The following is a 13,967-nucleotide window of genomic DNA, read 5'->3' as shown; positions in this document are numbered from 1 at the left end:
TTGTATATGTAGGTTAGTAAGAGAAGAATGGACATTTTTACAACATTGAGTCTCCCTGTCCAAAGCATCAATGTAGTTTTGTAATATTTCCTATCAAAGAATTGCACATTTTTTGGTTAGATTTATTTGTAGGGACTTCATATTTTTTGTTGCTATTTTAAATGCTGTTGATGCTTAGGATTGAATTTTAGTTCATTATTGCTTATATTATGGAAATACAGTTTATTTCTGCATATTGATTTTATATTCAGCAACCTTAATAAACTCCCTTACTAATTCTAATAATTGATATTTGACAGTCTATTGATATTTAGAGTCTGTTAGTTATTTTTTTTTAACGTGGGCCATCACAATATATGCAAATAATAATTCTTTCCCCTAGACTTTGTATTTTTTTAACGCTATATTGCTTTATTACAGGAGGTGAGTGTTGTTGTGGGGAGTGGGGGGCATCCTGGTGAGGAAATAAATCAGAGGACTGCAAATGCAGGGAGTGATAATGTTAAAATCGTAATATGCAAAATGAATAATTGCAATCATTTTCTTAAGACTCAACTCATAGATGGAAAATTTTAATTGCTATTGCAGAAAGCATCTGTATGAAGTAGAAAGTGGTTTTGATAACATAAGTAGAGAATATCTAGAAAATAGAGGTAAATTGGATGTAAAATTCTGGCAGCAATGTAATGTCCCCAGTGGTAAGGCTGAGGCCAGCGCCTAATGAGGATGACAGTTCTGTGGGGAATTTTGGGTGGTACTTGGAGAAATATTACACTATGCATAAACCAAGCTGAACTGCTTTCACAAGTGTTACAAAGTTTCATATAGTAAAAGGTTTGTTTGTTTTTTCTACAAGCACTCCATTTTCACAGCAAGAGTGTACTGAATACTTAAACAAGGAAGAGCGTATACATGGAAGATATAGTATGTAGCTCTTTGATATACTAATGCATAAAATTCAAAATGATTAAACTATAGCACATGTGGGGCTTTTTTTTTCTTTTTTTTTGAGACAGAGTCTTGCTCTGTCGCCTAGGCTGGAGTGCAGTGGCACGATCTCGGCTCACTGCAAGCTCCGCCTCCCGGGTTCACACCATTCTCCTGCCTCAGCCTCCAGAGAAGCTGGGACTACAGGTGCCCGCCACCACGCCCAGCTAATTTATTTGTATTTTTAGTAGAGACAGGGTTTCACCGTGTTAGCTAGGATGGTCTCGATCTCCTGACCTCGTGATCAACCCGCCTGGGCCTCCCAAAGTGCTGGGATTACAGGCGTGAGCCACTGTGCCCGGCCCATGTGGGACTTTTTACAATGACAAGGTGGTGGCTACAGAAAGCATGGCCCTAGGGTATCAGTCTCTAGAAAGCAACCACCACCCTTCTATGGGTGTTTTCATTTTGCATTTTTTCTTCATTTTTCTTAATCAGCTCTGCTGTTGGCTGCTTCTTAGCAAAACCGCTAAGAACAAAATTGTAATCATTGAACATAGTACTCTGGCAATCAGGACATTTAAAACCTTCCATATTCTAGGGGCAAAGAAAGTAGTGTGTGACATTTAAAACTATGATTTACAAGCAAGGTAGCACAAATTTTCCTGCATGAAAGACTTCCACAACTTTCCCAGCCAGGTCATCATAAAAGGTCTGACTTAAGGTTGTTTTGAAGCTAACATAAAAAAATTATGTTTCTGGAGTGATGTGAATAGTCTGGTAAATTCCATCCGATTTCATTCCATTGATTGAATACCCACAAGGATTTAACAGTGTGGCAGAACCTAGTATTAGGTCACTATTTCCACTCTCATGAGTGACATCCTTTGTAGTGATGCCATCTTTCATGTAGGACTGATTCATAACTGCTTGGTCAAGCTCACTATCAAAATTTCCAGGGTTTAATCTGTTTGCTTGCCAGATTCTCTGGGAAATCCAGAGTATGTACAAGTACCAACAGTCAGAATTCACACATTCCATACAATATGCTATTCCACTTGGGAAAATTATATTAAGAAACTGTTTCTTCCTGGAAATTCTGGTGTGGGCACACTTGGTGAGAAGGCTTCATGAAATTTCAGGCAAATAAGAGAAGCTTTTCATTGAGCCAAATCCGCTGTAATCCCTAGCAGGCTTCAACAGGGGAACCAGTGCTTTCAGCAAAAGTTGGTCCCATATGTCTTCCAAATAAAACGTCTCTTGGAGATAAACGTGCTACTGTCACTGAGTACATAAGCTTCCTGATTGTCAGTTTTTGTCACACTTATGATGGAACATTGCAGATCCTTCCAAAATATGTCACCCTCAGATCTTGGAGTGGTGAAGAGATTTCCAGATTTTTGGTTTGCATGGGGTTGCTGCCAGGAGAACCTCCAGCAGCTTCTAGGTCCCATTGAAAAACCGTGCAACTTCCGTCATCGTGAGACTAGAGAACAATCAACAACCACAGTAAATCAACTAAATGAAATACTTTTTTATTCTGCTGCTGCTGCTGCAAATTGTTCAGGATGTGTTACATTCCGCTTCCTTTTTTGCTATAATTTTATATTGATAATTTTTAAGGATTAAAAACTCTTCCTGGCTTTTTCTTTCTTTCTATTTTTGGTAAGTAAAAGTTGGACTTCAGACTGAAAATAGAGGCAGATACAATTCAGTCTCCTGTAGTCTGTTGTTTCACCATTAGAGAGTACAGTGAGCACTAGCTAATGTTGCAGTCTGTACTGTGGAGGACTGTAGATGTCATTATACTCTACTTTTGTCTTATCTTACTACATTGACAAGCAACTCTAGTATAGTATTAAATAGAGGTAGCGAAATTGGGTAGCTTTGTCTTCTTATCCCCCCAAATAATTTTCTGATATTTCATAATTGCAGTGCTCATTGTAGCTTTTTGTGGATTTCGTTTTCTTAAGGATTTCCTCTCTAATCTCATTTGCTGAGAGTTTTTTATATGAATAATTATTGAATTGTATCAAATACTGTTTCTGCATCTTTTGAGATGAGCGATTGGCCTTTATCCTTTAATCTGCTAATGTGGTGAATTATATTATTTCTAAAATTAAGCCAACTTTGCATTCCTGGGATCAATCCAACTTGGTATGGTTTATTTATTTAAAAAATACATTCTTGAATTCAGCTTTTTAATTTTTCTTTGGCAGTTTTACATTTATATTCCTCAGTGCAATTAACCTATGCATTTCCTTTCTTTTACTGTCCATTGTTTTGATGTGAAAGTTATACATGTCTTATAAATGAGTATGAATGTTTTACATTTTCTTTTCTCTGAAATAATTTATGTATAATTGGAATTATCTGGTAATGTATGCTGATAAAGTTCTCTGGGCTTCTTTGGTTGGAAACATTATAACTATGCTAAATTAAACTATAAGTTTAACTACTTCTGTGATTACAGGAATTTTTTCCAGGTAGTTTATTTCTTTTGTATCAGATTGAATAAGTTGTATTTTTCTAGGAATTTATTCAAATCATCTAAGTTTTTAAACTTATTCTCATGAAGATTTCACAATATCCTTTTATTATTTGCTTAATCTCTAAATTATCTTATGGTCTCTTTTAAACTCCAGATATTATTTATTTCAGCTTTCTCTTTTTATTTTGATCAATCTTGCCAGAGCACTAGTTTCTCAGTCTTTTTAAAGAATCAGCATTTGACTTTATTGACCCTATTTCATGACTGCTTTCATTTTATATTTTCTTCTCTGATCTTTATTATTTTCCTTTATCTAGTTCATTTATTTTATTCTATTTGTTTTTTAGCTTTTAAAGATAGATGCTTAGCTCATTAGTTTTTAGCCTTTCTTTTTAACTTAATGCAATACATTTCCTTTTTACTATACTATGAGAGTTGTATGTCACTTAAGTTTTTAAAAAATAATTACAACCTTTATTTTAGATTCAGGGGGCACATGTGCATGTTTGTTACATGGGTTCATTATAAGCATGAAGCCGAGGTTTGGGGTATGATTGATCTTGTCACCCAGGTAGTGAGCATAGCTCCCAACAGTTTTTCCGCCCTTGCCCTCCTCTCTCCCTCCCCACTCTAGTAGCCCCCAGTATCTATTGTTGCCATCTTGATGTCCATGAGTGTCCAGTGTTTAGCTCCCACTTTTGAGTGAGAACATATGGTATTTGGTTTTCTGTTCCTGCATTAATTTGCTCAGGATAATGGCCTCCAGCTACATCCATGTTTCTGCAGCATACTTTTAAACATAGTTATTTTCATCATAATTCGGTTCTGAATATTTTCTAATTCTCTTTAGCATTTCTTCTTTAGACTACAGGCTGTTTATGTTTGTTAGTTTACTCACAAAGAGTTTCCATTTTACATTGCAAAGCTATTATTAATATCTAATTTTTAAAAAGAATCCAAGAGACTTTTAAAATTTGTTTAAAATATTTTTAAGGTTTAAAAAGTGTTTAATGTTTGTAATTCCTAGTAGGAAAACATTATCTGAATGCATACCCTAATGGCAAACCACTGTAAAATGCTTCAACTGCATTTGGGGTAGAGGGGTAGGGATTATCCTCAAAGCACCCCAGCTCTCTTGATGAGAAAGTCAGAGGTAGAGTGGTTTGTATATTGCAACATCCATTAGATGGTCCAGGTTGCGCTTCCTTCACCAAGGGCTTTTTTTTTTTTTTTAATCAGACGGGTATTATGCCTGACCTCCAAATTTGGCTGACAATTTACTAATGAGATTTGTAACCTTTCCGTCGTACCGGTATTTTGACATACTTGCTGGGTTCTAGGCCACATCCTAGAAGGCCACCATAACTTCTGGACCCGCATGGCTGCAAGAACCTCTGGATCACTAAGAATGTCATTGAGTCCAGGCATTCCTGCCATTCCAGGCATTCCTCCGTGAATATTACCAGGGCTTTCCACAGGAAAGCCAGCTGGGAAAGAGAGCCTACTGAGTTCCTGATCCCTCTGGGCTCTCTCATGCTCTTTTTGAGCCTTTTAAACTATTTTTTCTTTGATCTCTCACTCTTTATGATTTTGCTCATACTTTCTCTGATGTTCTGCAATTTTCTAGGACCTAGGTTGAACTTTCAGCATTGTGCCAGCATCTTCATAATCCAATTTACAGACAAGGGGCAACATCACGGGCCGCTTCTCCCCAGTGGCCCAGAAGTCTGTGTGCGAAAACCACTTGTAAGGCTTGCCACTTGTAAGGCTGGGCTGAATCAGGATTTATTTCTATGGCTCTGTTACAGTATCAGATGGCAGCATTTGGCCTCTGTAATTTGTTGAAGACACTGGCTCTCATTAGCATACAGAATGGTCAAGAGTTTCAGCTTGAAGGCATCTGTGAATAAGTCAATGCCTTTTTGTGGTTCACCATCATTTAGGGCTTCAATGGCAGCCACTTTCTTATCATTTGCCTGATCCATCATCTGTTATCTCTGCATTTTCATCTCCCTTTTCTTTTTTGTTTTTAAAATTTATTATTACTTTTAAAATTTTAAGTTCCAGGATACATGTGCAGGACATGCAGGTTTATTACAGAGGTAAATGAGTGCTGTGGTGGTTTGCTGCCCCTGTCAACCCATCACCTAGGTATTAAGCCCAGCATGCATTAGCTATTTTTCCTGATGCTCTCCCTCTCCCTGCCCCTCCAACAAGCCCCGCTGTGTGTTGTTCCCCCTCTGTGTCCATGTTTTCTCATTGTTCAGCTCCCACTTATAAGTGAGAACACGCAGTGTTTGGTTTTCTGTTCCTGCGTTAGTTTGTTGAGGATAATGTCTTCCAGCTCCATCCATGTCCCTGCAAAAGTCATGATCTCATTCCTTTTTATAGCTGCATATTATTCCATGGTGTATATGTACCACATTTTCTTTATGCAGTCAACCATTGATGGGCACTTAGGTTGATTCCATGTCTTTGCTATTGTGAATAGTGCTGCAGTGAACATACACATGCATGTGTATGTTCTTTATAATAGAATAATTTATATTCCTTTGGGTATATACTGAGTAATGGGAGTGCTGGGTCAAAAGGTATTTCTGGTTCTTAAGTCTTTGAGGAATCACCACACTGTCTTCCACAATGGTTGAACTAATTTACACTCCCACTAACAGTGTAAAAGCATTGCTATTTCTCCGCAGCCTCACCAGCATCTGTTGTTTCTTCACTTTTTAATAATCGCCATTCTGACAGGCATGAGATGGTATCTCATTGTGGTTTTGATTTGCATTTCTTTAATGATCAATGATGTTGAGCTTTTTTTCATATGTTTGTTGGTTGCATGAATGTTTTCTTTTGATAAGTGTCTGTTCATGTCCTTTGCCCACTTTTTAATGGGGTTGTTTGTTTTTTTCTTGCAAATTTAAGTTCCTTATAGATTCTGGATATCAGACCTTTATCAGATGGATAGATTGTAAAACTTTTCTCCCATTCTGTGGCCTGTCTCTTCACTCTGATGATAGTTTCTTTTGCTGTGCAGAAGCTCTTTAGTTTAGTTAGATCCCATTCATCAGTTTTTGCTTCTGTTGCTGTTGCTTTTGACATTTTTGTCATTTAATCTTTGCCCGTGTCTATGTCCCGAATGGTATTGCCAAGATTTTCCTTTAGGGTTTTTATAGTTTTATAGTTTTGGGTTTTACATTTAAGTTTTTAATTCATCTTGAGTTAATTTTTGTATAAGGTGTAAGGAAGGGGTCTAGTTTCAATTTTCTGCATATGGCTAGCCAGTTCTTCCAGCACCATTTATTAAATAGGGCATCCTTTCCCCATTGGTTGTCAAAGATCACATGGTTGTAGATGTGCAGTTTTATTACTGAGTTCTCTATTCTGTTCCATCAGTCTATGTGTCTGTTTTTGTACCAGTACTATGCTGTTTTGGTTGCTGCAGGTTGCAGTATAGTTTGAAGTTGGGTAGCATGATGCCTCCAGCTCTGTTCTTTTTGCTTAGGATTGTCTTGACTATATGGGCTCTTTTTTGGCTCCATATGAATTCTAAAGTAGTTTTTTCTAATATGTGAAGTATGTCAATGGTAGTTTAATGGGAATACCATTGAATGTATAAGTTACTTTGAGCAATATGGCCATTTTCACAATATTGATTCTTCCTATTCATGAGAATGGAATGTTTTTCCATTCGTTTGTGTCTTTTCTGATTTCCTTGAGCAGTGGTTTATAGTTCTCCTTGAAGAGGTCCTTCACTTCCCTTGCTAGCTGTATTTCTAGGTATTTTATTCTCTTTGTGGCAATTGTGAATGGAAGTTCATATCATGATTTGGCTTTCTGCTTGTCTATTGTTGGTCTATAGGAATGCTTGTGATTTTTGCAAATTGATTTTGTATCCTGAGACTTTGCTGAAGTTGCTTATCACCTTAAGACGCTTTTGGGCTAAGACAGTCGGGTTTTCTAGATAGAGGATCATGTCTTCTGGAAACAGACAGTTTTACTTCCTCTTTTCCTATCTGAATATCCTTTATTTTTTTCTCTTGCCTGACAGAACTTCCAATACTATGTTGAATAGGAGTGGTGAGAGAGGGCATCCTTGTCTTGTGCCGGTTTTCAAGGGGAATGCTCCCAGCTTTTGCCCATTCAGTATATTGGCTGTGGGTTTGTCATAAATGACACTTATTATTTTGAGGTATGTTCTATCAATACCTAGTTTATTGAGAGTTTTTAACATGAAGAGATGTTGAATTCTACGGAATGCCTTTTCTGTGTCTGTTGAGATAATCATGTGGTTTTTGTCTTTTGTTCTGTTTATGTGATGAATTACATTTATTGATTTACGTATATTGAACCAGCCTTGAATCCCGGGGATGAAGCCAACCTGATCATGGTGGATAAGCTTTTTGATGAGCTGCTGGATTCAGTTTGCATCAGGATTGCATTGAGGATTTTTGCATCAATGTTCATCAGGGATATTGGCCTGTAGTTTTTGTTGTTGTTGTTGTTGTATCTCTGCCAGGTTTTGGTATCAGGATGATACTAGCCTCAAAAAATGAGTTAGGGAGGAGTCCTTCCTTTTCCGTTGTTTGGAAGAATATCAAAAGAAATGGTACCAGTTTCTCCTTGTACCTCTGGTAGAATTCAGCTGGAAATCTGTCTGGTCCTGGGCTTTTTTTGGTTGGTAGGCTATTTATTACTGCCTCTATTTCAGAACTCGTTATTAGTCTATTCAGGGATCCAACTTCTTCCTGATTCAGTCTTGGGAGGGTGTATGTGTCTAGGAATTTATCCATTTCTTCTAGATTTTCTTTTTTATTATTATTATACTTTAAGTTCTGGGATACATGTGCAGAACGTGCAGGTTTGTTAAATAGGTATACACATGCTATGGTGGTTTGTTGCACCTATCAACCTGTTATCTAAATTAGGTGTTTCTCCTAATGCTATCCCTCCCCTAGTCCCCCAACCCCCGACAGGCCCCAGCATGTGATGTTCCCCTCCCTGTGTCCATATGTTCTCATTGTTCAATGCCCACTTATGAGTGAGAACATGCGATGTTTGGTTTTGTGTGATCATAGCCCACTGCAGCCTCAAACTTCTGTTTCAAGCAATCCTCCTGCCTTGGCCTCCCAATTAGCTGGGACTATAGCCACATGCCACTGGACCTGGTTTTAGAATCTCTTTTTAACTTGAGTTTTCATGTGCCCTTAATTTTTAAAATTTTTTATTGATACATAATAAATGTATATATTTGTGGGGTACATGTAATATTTTGATACATGTATATAATGTATAATGATCAAATCAGGGTAACTGGCATATCCATCACCTCAAATGTTTACTACTTCTTTGTGTTGGGAACATTCAGAATCCTCTCCTCTAGCTATTTTGAAATATAAAATACATTTTTGTTAACTATAGTTGCCCTACTGTGCCCTAGAATACTAGAACTTATTCCTCCTTTCTAACTGTAATTTTGTCCCTATCCACTGCCCTTCCCAGCCTCTAGTAACCACTATTCTCCTCCCTACTTATATGGGCATGATCTGTGGGATCAACCCTTTTAGCTCCTACATGAGTGAAACATGGTATTTGTCTTTCTGTGTCTTGCTTATTTCATTTAACATAATGTCCTCCAGTTCAATCCATGTTGCTGTAAATGACAGGATTTCATTCTTTTTTATGGTTGAATGATATTCTATTGTGTAAATATACCACATTTTCTTTATCTGTTCTCCTGTTGGTGGACACTTAGGTTGTTTCCATATCTTGACTATTGTGAGTAGTGCTGTGATAAACATAGGAGTGCAGATATCTCTTTGAGATACTAATTTCCTTTCCTTTGGATATATGCCCAGTAGCGGGATTACTGGATCATATGGTATTTCTATTTTTAGTTTTTTTGAGGAGCCTTCATACTGTTTTCCATAATGACTTGCATTCCCATCAAACTTGCATTCCCATCAAAAGTGTATGAGTTCCCTTTCTCGGGCCGGGGCCAGGTGACTCACGCCTGTAATCCCAGCACTTTGGGAGGCCGAGGTGGGTGGATTAAGAGGTCAGGAGATTGAGACCATCCTGGCTAACATGGTGAAACCCTGTCTCTGCTAAAAAATACAAAAAATTAGCCAGGCATGGTGGCAGGCGCCTGTAGTCCCAGCTACTTGGGAAGCGGAGGTAGGAGAATGGCATGAACCCAGGAGGCGGAGCTTGCAGTGAGCGGAGATTGTGCCACTGCACTCCAGCCTGGGAGACAGTGAGACTCTGTCTCACACACACACACACACACACACACACACACACAAAGTTCCCTTTCTCTACATCCTCACCAGCATTTGTTGTTTTTTGTCTTTTTTATAATAGGCATTTTAACTGGGATGAGATGATAGCTGATTATGCATTCCCCTGATTATTAGTGACATTGAGCATTTCTTATATACCTTTGGCCATTTATATGTTTTATTCTAAGAAATGTCTCTTCAGATCATTTGCCCTTTTTAAAATTGGATTATTTGTTGTTTTTGTTTTGTTTTTGCTGAGCTGAGTTCCTTGTAAGTTCTGGATATTAATTCCTGAATGGATAGTTTGCAAATGTTTTCTCCCATTCTGTAGGTTGTCTCTTTCCTCTATTGATTGTTTCTTTTGCTGTGCAGAAGCTTTTTAGTTTGATATAATCCCATTTCTCTATTTTTGCTTTGGTTGCCTGGGCTTTTGAGGTCTTATCCAAAAGATCTTTGCCCAGACCAATGCCCTGAAGCATTCTCCTCTTTTCTTCCAGTAATTTCATAATTTTGGTTCTTACATTTAAGTCTTCATTTTGAGTTGATTTTTACATAAGGTGAGAGATAGAGGTCTAGTTTCATTCTTCTGCATATGGATATCCAGTTTTCCAAGCACCATTTATTGAGGAGACTGTCCTTTCTCCAGTGTGTGCTTTTGGCACCTTTGTTGAAAAATCAGTTGGCTGTAAATGTGTGGATTTATTTCTGAGTTCTGTATTCTAGTCTATTGGTCTCTGTGTTTTTATGCCAATACCATGCTCTTTTGGTTACTATAGCTTTGTAGCATATTTTGAAGTCAGGTAGTGTGATATCTCCAGATTTGTTCTCTTTGCTCAGGATTGTTTGGCTAATCTGGGTCTTTTGTGGTTCCACATGAATTTTAGGATTATTTTTCTATTTCTTGAAGAATGTCATTGGTATTATGATAGGGATTGTGTTGAATTTGTGGATTGCTTTGGGTAGTATCATGTTATTTTTTAATGTACCATTTCTTTATAAATGTGTGTATATATTTCCTTTGAATAAAAAATGAAAATGTGTGTGTGTGTGTGCACACGCGCGTGTGTGTGTGTGTGTAATTTTGGAGCTATGATATAGCCACTTACCATAAAAAGTCTCAAAGCTACTTATGGCAAAAAAAAAAAAAAAAAAAAGGTATGTTTCACCCTTCAAATTACCACCAGATTGAGAGGCAGAGCAAGATGGCAGAATAGAACCCTCCAGTGATCATCCCCCGACAGGAACATCAAATTGAACAAGTATCTACATAAGAAAGCACCTTCATAAAAGAACTAAAAATCAGGAGAGCAATCGCAGTACCTTTTGTAAACATCATATCAAGGAAAGAGGTACTGAAGAGGGTAGGAAAGACAGTCTTTAATTGCCTATACTACCCTTCCCTCATGCCCCAGTAGCGGCCACGTGACACAGAGAGAGAATCTGTGTTCTTGGTGGAGGGAGAGTAAAGTGATTGTTGGGACTTTGCATTGGAATTCAGTGCTGCCCTGTCACAGCATAAAGCAGTACAGGGTAGAATTCAGCCAGTGCCCATGGCGGGAGCATTCAGACTAGCCCTAGCCAGAAGGGAATTGTCCATCTCAGCAGTTGGAACCTGAGTTCTGGCTAGCCCCAGTATCATGGGCTATAGTGTACTAGGGTCCTGATAAACTTGAAAGGCAGTCTAGGCTACACTGACTACAGTTCCTGGGCAAGTCCTGGTGCCATGCTGGGCTCAGAGCCAATGGACTTGGGTGCATGTGACCCAGTGAGACACCAGCTGCAGTAGACAAGGGAGTGCTTGCATTACCCCTTTCCCAACTCTAGACAGTGCTGCTTGGAGTTCTGGGAGGAAAGGGAAGAGTACAGAGGACTTTGTCTTGCAATTTGGATACCAGCTTAGCCACAGTAAAATAAAGCTCCAAGCAGAGTCCTGAAGCCCCCATTCCAGGCCATAGTTTGTGGATGACATTTCTAGACCCACCCTGGGCCAGAAGGTAACCCATTGCCCTGAAGGCAAGGACCCAGTTTTGGCAGAATTCACCACCTGCTGACCAAAGAGCCCTTGGGTTTTGAATAAATATCAATAGTAGCCAGGCAGCACTCACCATGGGCCTTGGGCAAGACCCAGTACATGCTGGCTTCAGTGTGATCCACCACATTCATCGCTGTGGTGGCCACAAGGAGAGACTCTTTCTGTTTGAAGAAAGGAGAGGGATAGTAAAAACAACTTTATCTTGCAACTTGGATACCAGCTCAGTCACAGTATAATAAAGTGCAAAGCAAACTCCTAAAGTTCCTGTTTCTGGGCCTTAGCTCCTGAAGGGCATTTCTAGATCTGTCCTGGGCCAGTAAGAAATCCACTTCCCTGAAAGGGGAGGCCCAGTCCTGGCAGGACCTATCACTTGCTGACTAAAGAGCCCTTGAGCCTTGAATAAACATCAGCAGTCGCCAGAAAATAGTTGCCACAGTACCGAAACCCAGTACTGTGCTGGCTTCAGGTGTGACCCAGCACAGCCCCAGTGGTGGTGTCCAAGGGGGCGCTTGCATCACCTCTCCTCCCACTCCATTTGGCACAACATGGAGAGAGAGATTTTGTTTGCTTGGGAGAAAGTAAGGGAGGAGAAAAAGAGCCTCTGCCTAGTAATCCAGGGAATTCTCCCAATCTTACCCAAGACCACCAAGGCAGTACCTCTATGGGTCTGCAACAGTCATAGTGTTACTGGGCTTGGGGTGCCCCCTAATATACATATGGCTGCAATGACCAAAGACATAGATCACAACACTCAATTCCCTTTGAATACTTGGAAAGCCTTCTCAAGAAGGACAGGTACAAACAAGCCCAGATTGCTAAGATTAGAATAAATACCTAACTTGTCAATACCCAGACATTGACAAACATCCAGAAGCATCAAGACCATCCAGGAAAACGTGACCTCACCAAGCAAACTAAATAAGGCACCAGGGACCATTTCTGGAGTGACAGAGATATGTGGCCTTTCAGACAGAATTCAAAATAGCTGTTTTGAGGAAGCTCAGTGAAATCCAAGATAATGCAGAGAAGGAATTGAGAATCCCATCAGATAAATTTAACAAAGAGATTGAAATAATTAAAAACAGGAAGTTCTGGATCTGAAAAATCTGAAAAATCAAAGAATGTATCAAAGTCTCTCAATAAATACTTGACCAAGCAGAAGAAACAATTGGTGAGCTCGAAGACAGGCTATTTGAAAATACATAGTCAGAGGAGTCAAAAGAAGAAAGAATAAAAAATAATACGGCACATTTACAGGATCTAAAAAATAGCCTCAAAAGGACAAATCCAAGAGTTATTGACCAGCGGGGTGTGGTGGCTCAAGCCTGTAATCCCAGCACTTCGGGAGGCCGAGACGGGCGGATCACGAGGTCAGGAGATCGAGACCATCCTGGCTAACACGGTGAAACCCTGCCTCTACTAAAAAATACAAAAAACTAGCTGGGCGAGGTGGCGGGCACCTGTAGTCCCAGCTACTCGGGAGGCTGAGGCAGGAGAATGGCGTAAACCCGGGAGGCGGAGCTTGCAGTGAGCTGAGATCCGGCCACTGCACTCCAGCCTGGGCGGCAGAGCGAGACTCCGTCTCAAAAAAAAAAAAAAAAAAAAAAGAGTTATTGACCATGAGGAGGTAGAGAAGAGATAGGGGTAGAAAGTTTATTCAAAGAGATATTAACAAATAATTTCCCAAACATAGAGAAAAATATCAAAATTCAAGTATAAGAAGGTTATAAAATGCCAAGCAGATTTAACCCAAATACTACCTCAAGAAATTTAATAATCAGACTCCTAAAGGTCAGGGATAAAGGATCCTAAAAACAGCAAGAGAAAAGAAAGAAATAACATATACAGGAGCTTCAATACATCTGGCAGCAGATTTCTCTGTGGAAACTTTACAGGCCAGGAGAGAATGGCATGACATACTTAAAGTGCTGAAGGAAAAAAACAAAACAAAACAAAACAAAACAACTTTTATCCTAGAATAGTATATGTCTGGTGAAAATATCCTTCAAACATGAAAGAGAAATAAAGACTTTCCCAGACAAATGAAAGATGAAGGATTTCATCACCACCAGACCTGTTCTACAAGAAAAGTTAAAGGGAGTTCTTCAATCTGAAAGAAAAGGATGTTAACAAGCAATAACAAATCATCTGAAGGCATAAAACTCATTAATAGTAAGTACACAGACAAATACAAAATGTTATAACGCTGTCATTGTGGGGTGTAAACTATTTATAT

The 13,967-nt window shown here is 39.0% G+C and overlaps 1 protein-coding gene and 2 pseudogenes across 5 annotated transcripts in view; 1 reads left to right on the top strand and 2 right to left on the bottom strand.

Annotated features, from left to right (window-relative positions):
* LOC105496289 (cilia and flagella associated protein 206) overlaps positions 1 to 13,967 on the top strand; it is a 55,785-nt gene that overhangs the window by 31,124 nt on the left and 10,694 nt on the right. The gene's annotated exons all lie outside the window — the stretch shown is intronic.
* Positions 1,357 to 2,406, bottom strand: LOC105496689 (S-adenosylmethionine decarboxylase proenzyme pseudogene; annotated as a pseudogene).
* On the bottom strand, positions 4,665 to 12,246 carry LOC105496696 (hsc70-interacting protein pseudogene; annotated as a pseudogene).

The sequence above is a fragment of the Macaca nemestrina genome, chromosome 5 (assembly GCF_043159975.1).
Source record: "Macaca nemestrina isolate mMacNem1 chromosome 5, mMacNem.hap1, whole genome shotgun sequence".
NCBI lineage: Eukaryota > Metazoa > Chordata > Mammalia > Primates > Cercopithecidae > Macaca > Macaca nemestrina.
This window is presented reverse-complemented; position numbering and strand designations above follow the sequence as displayed.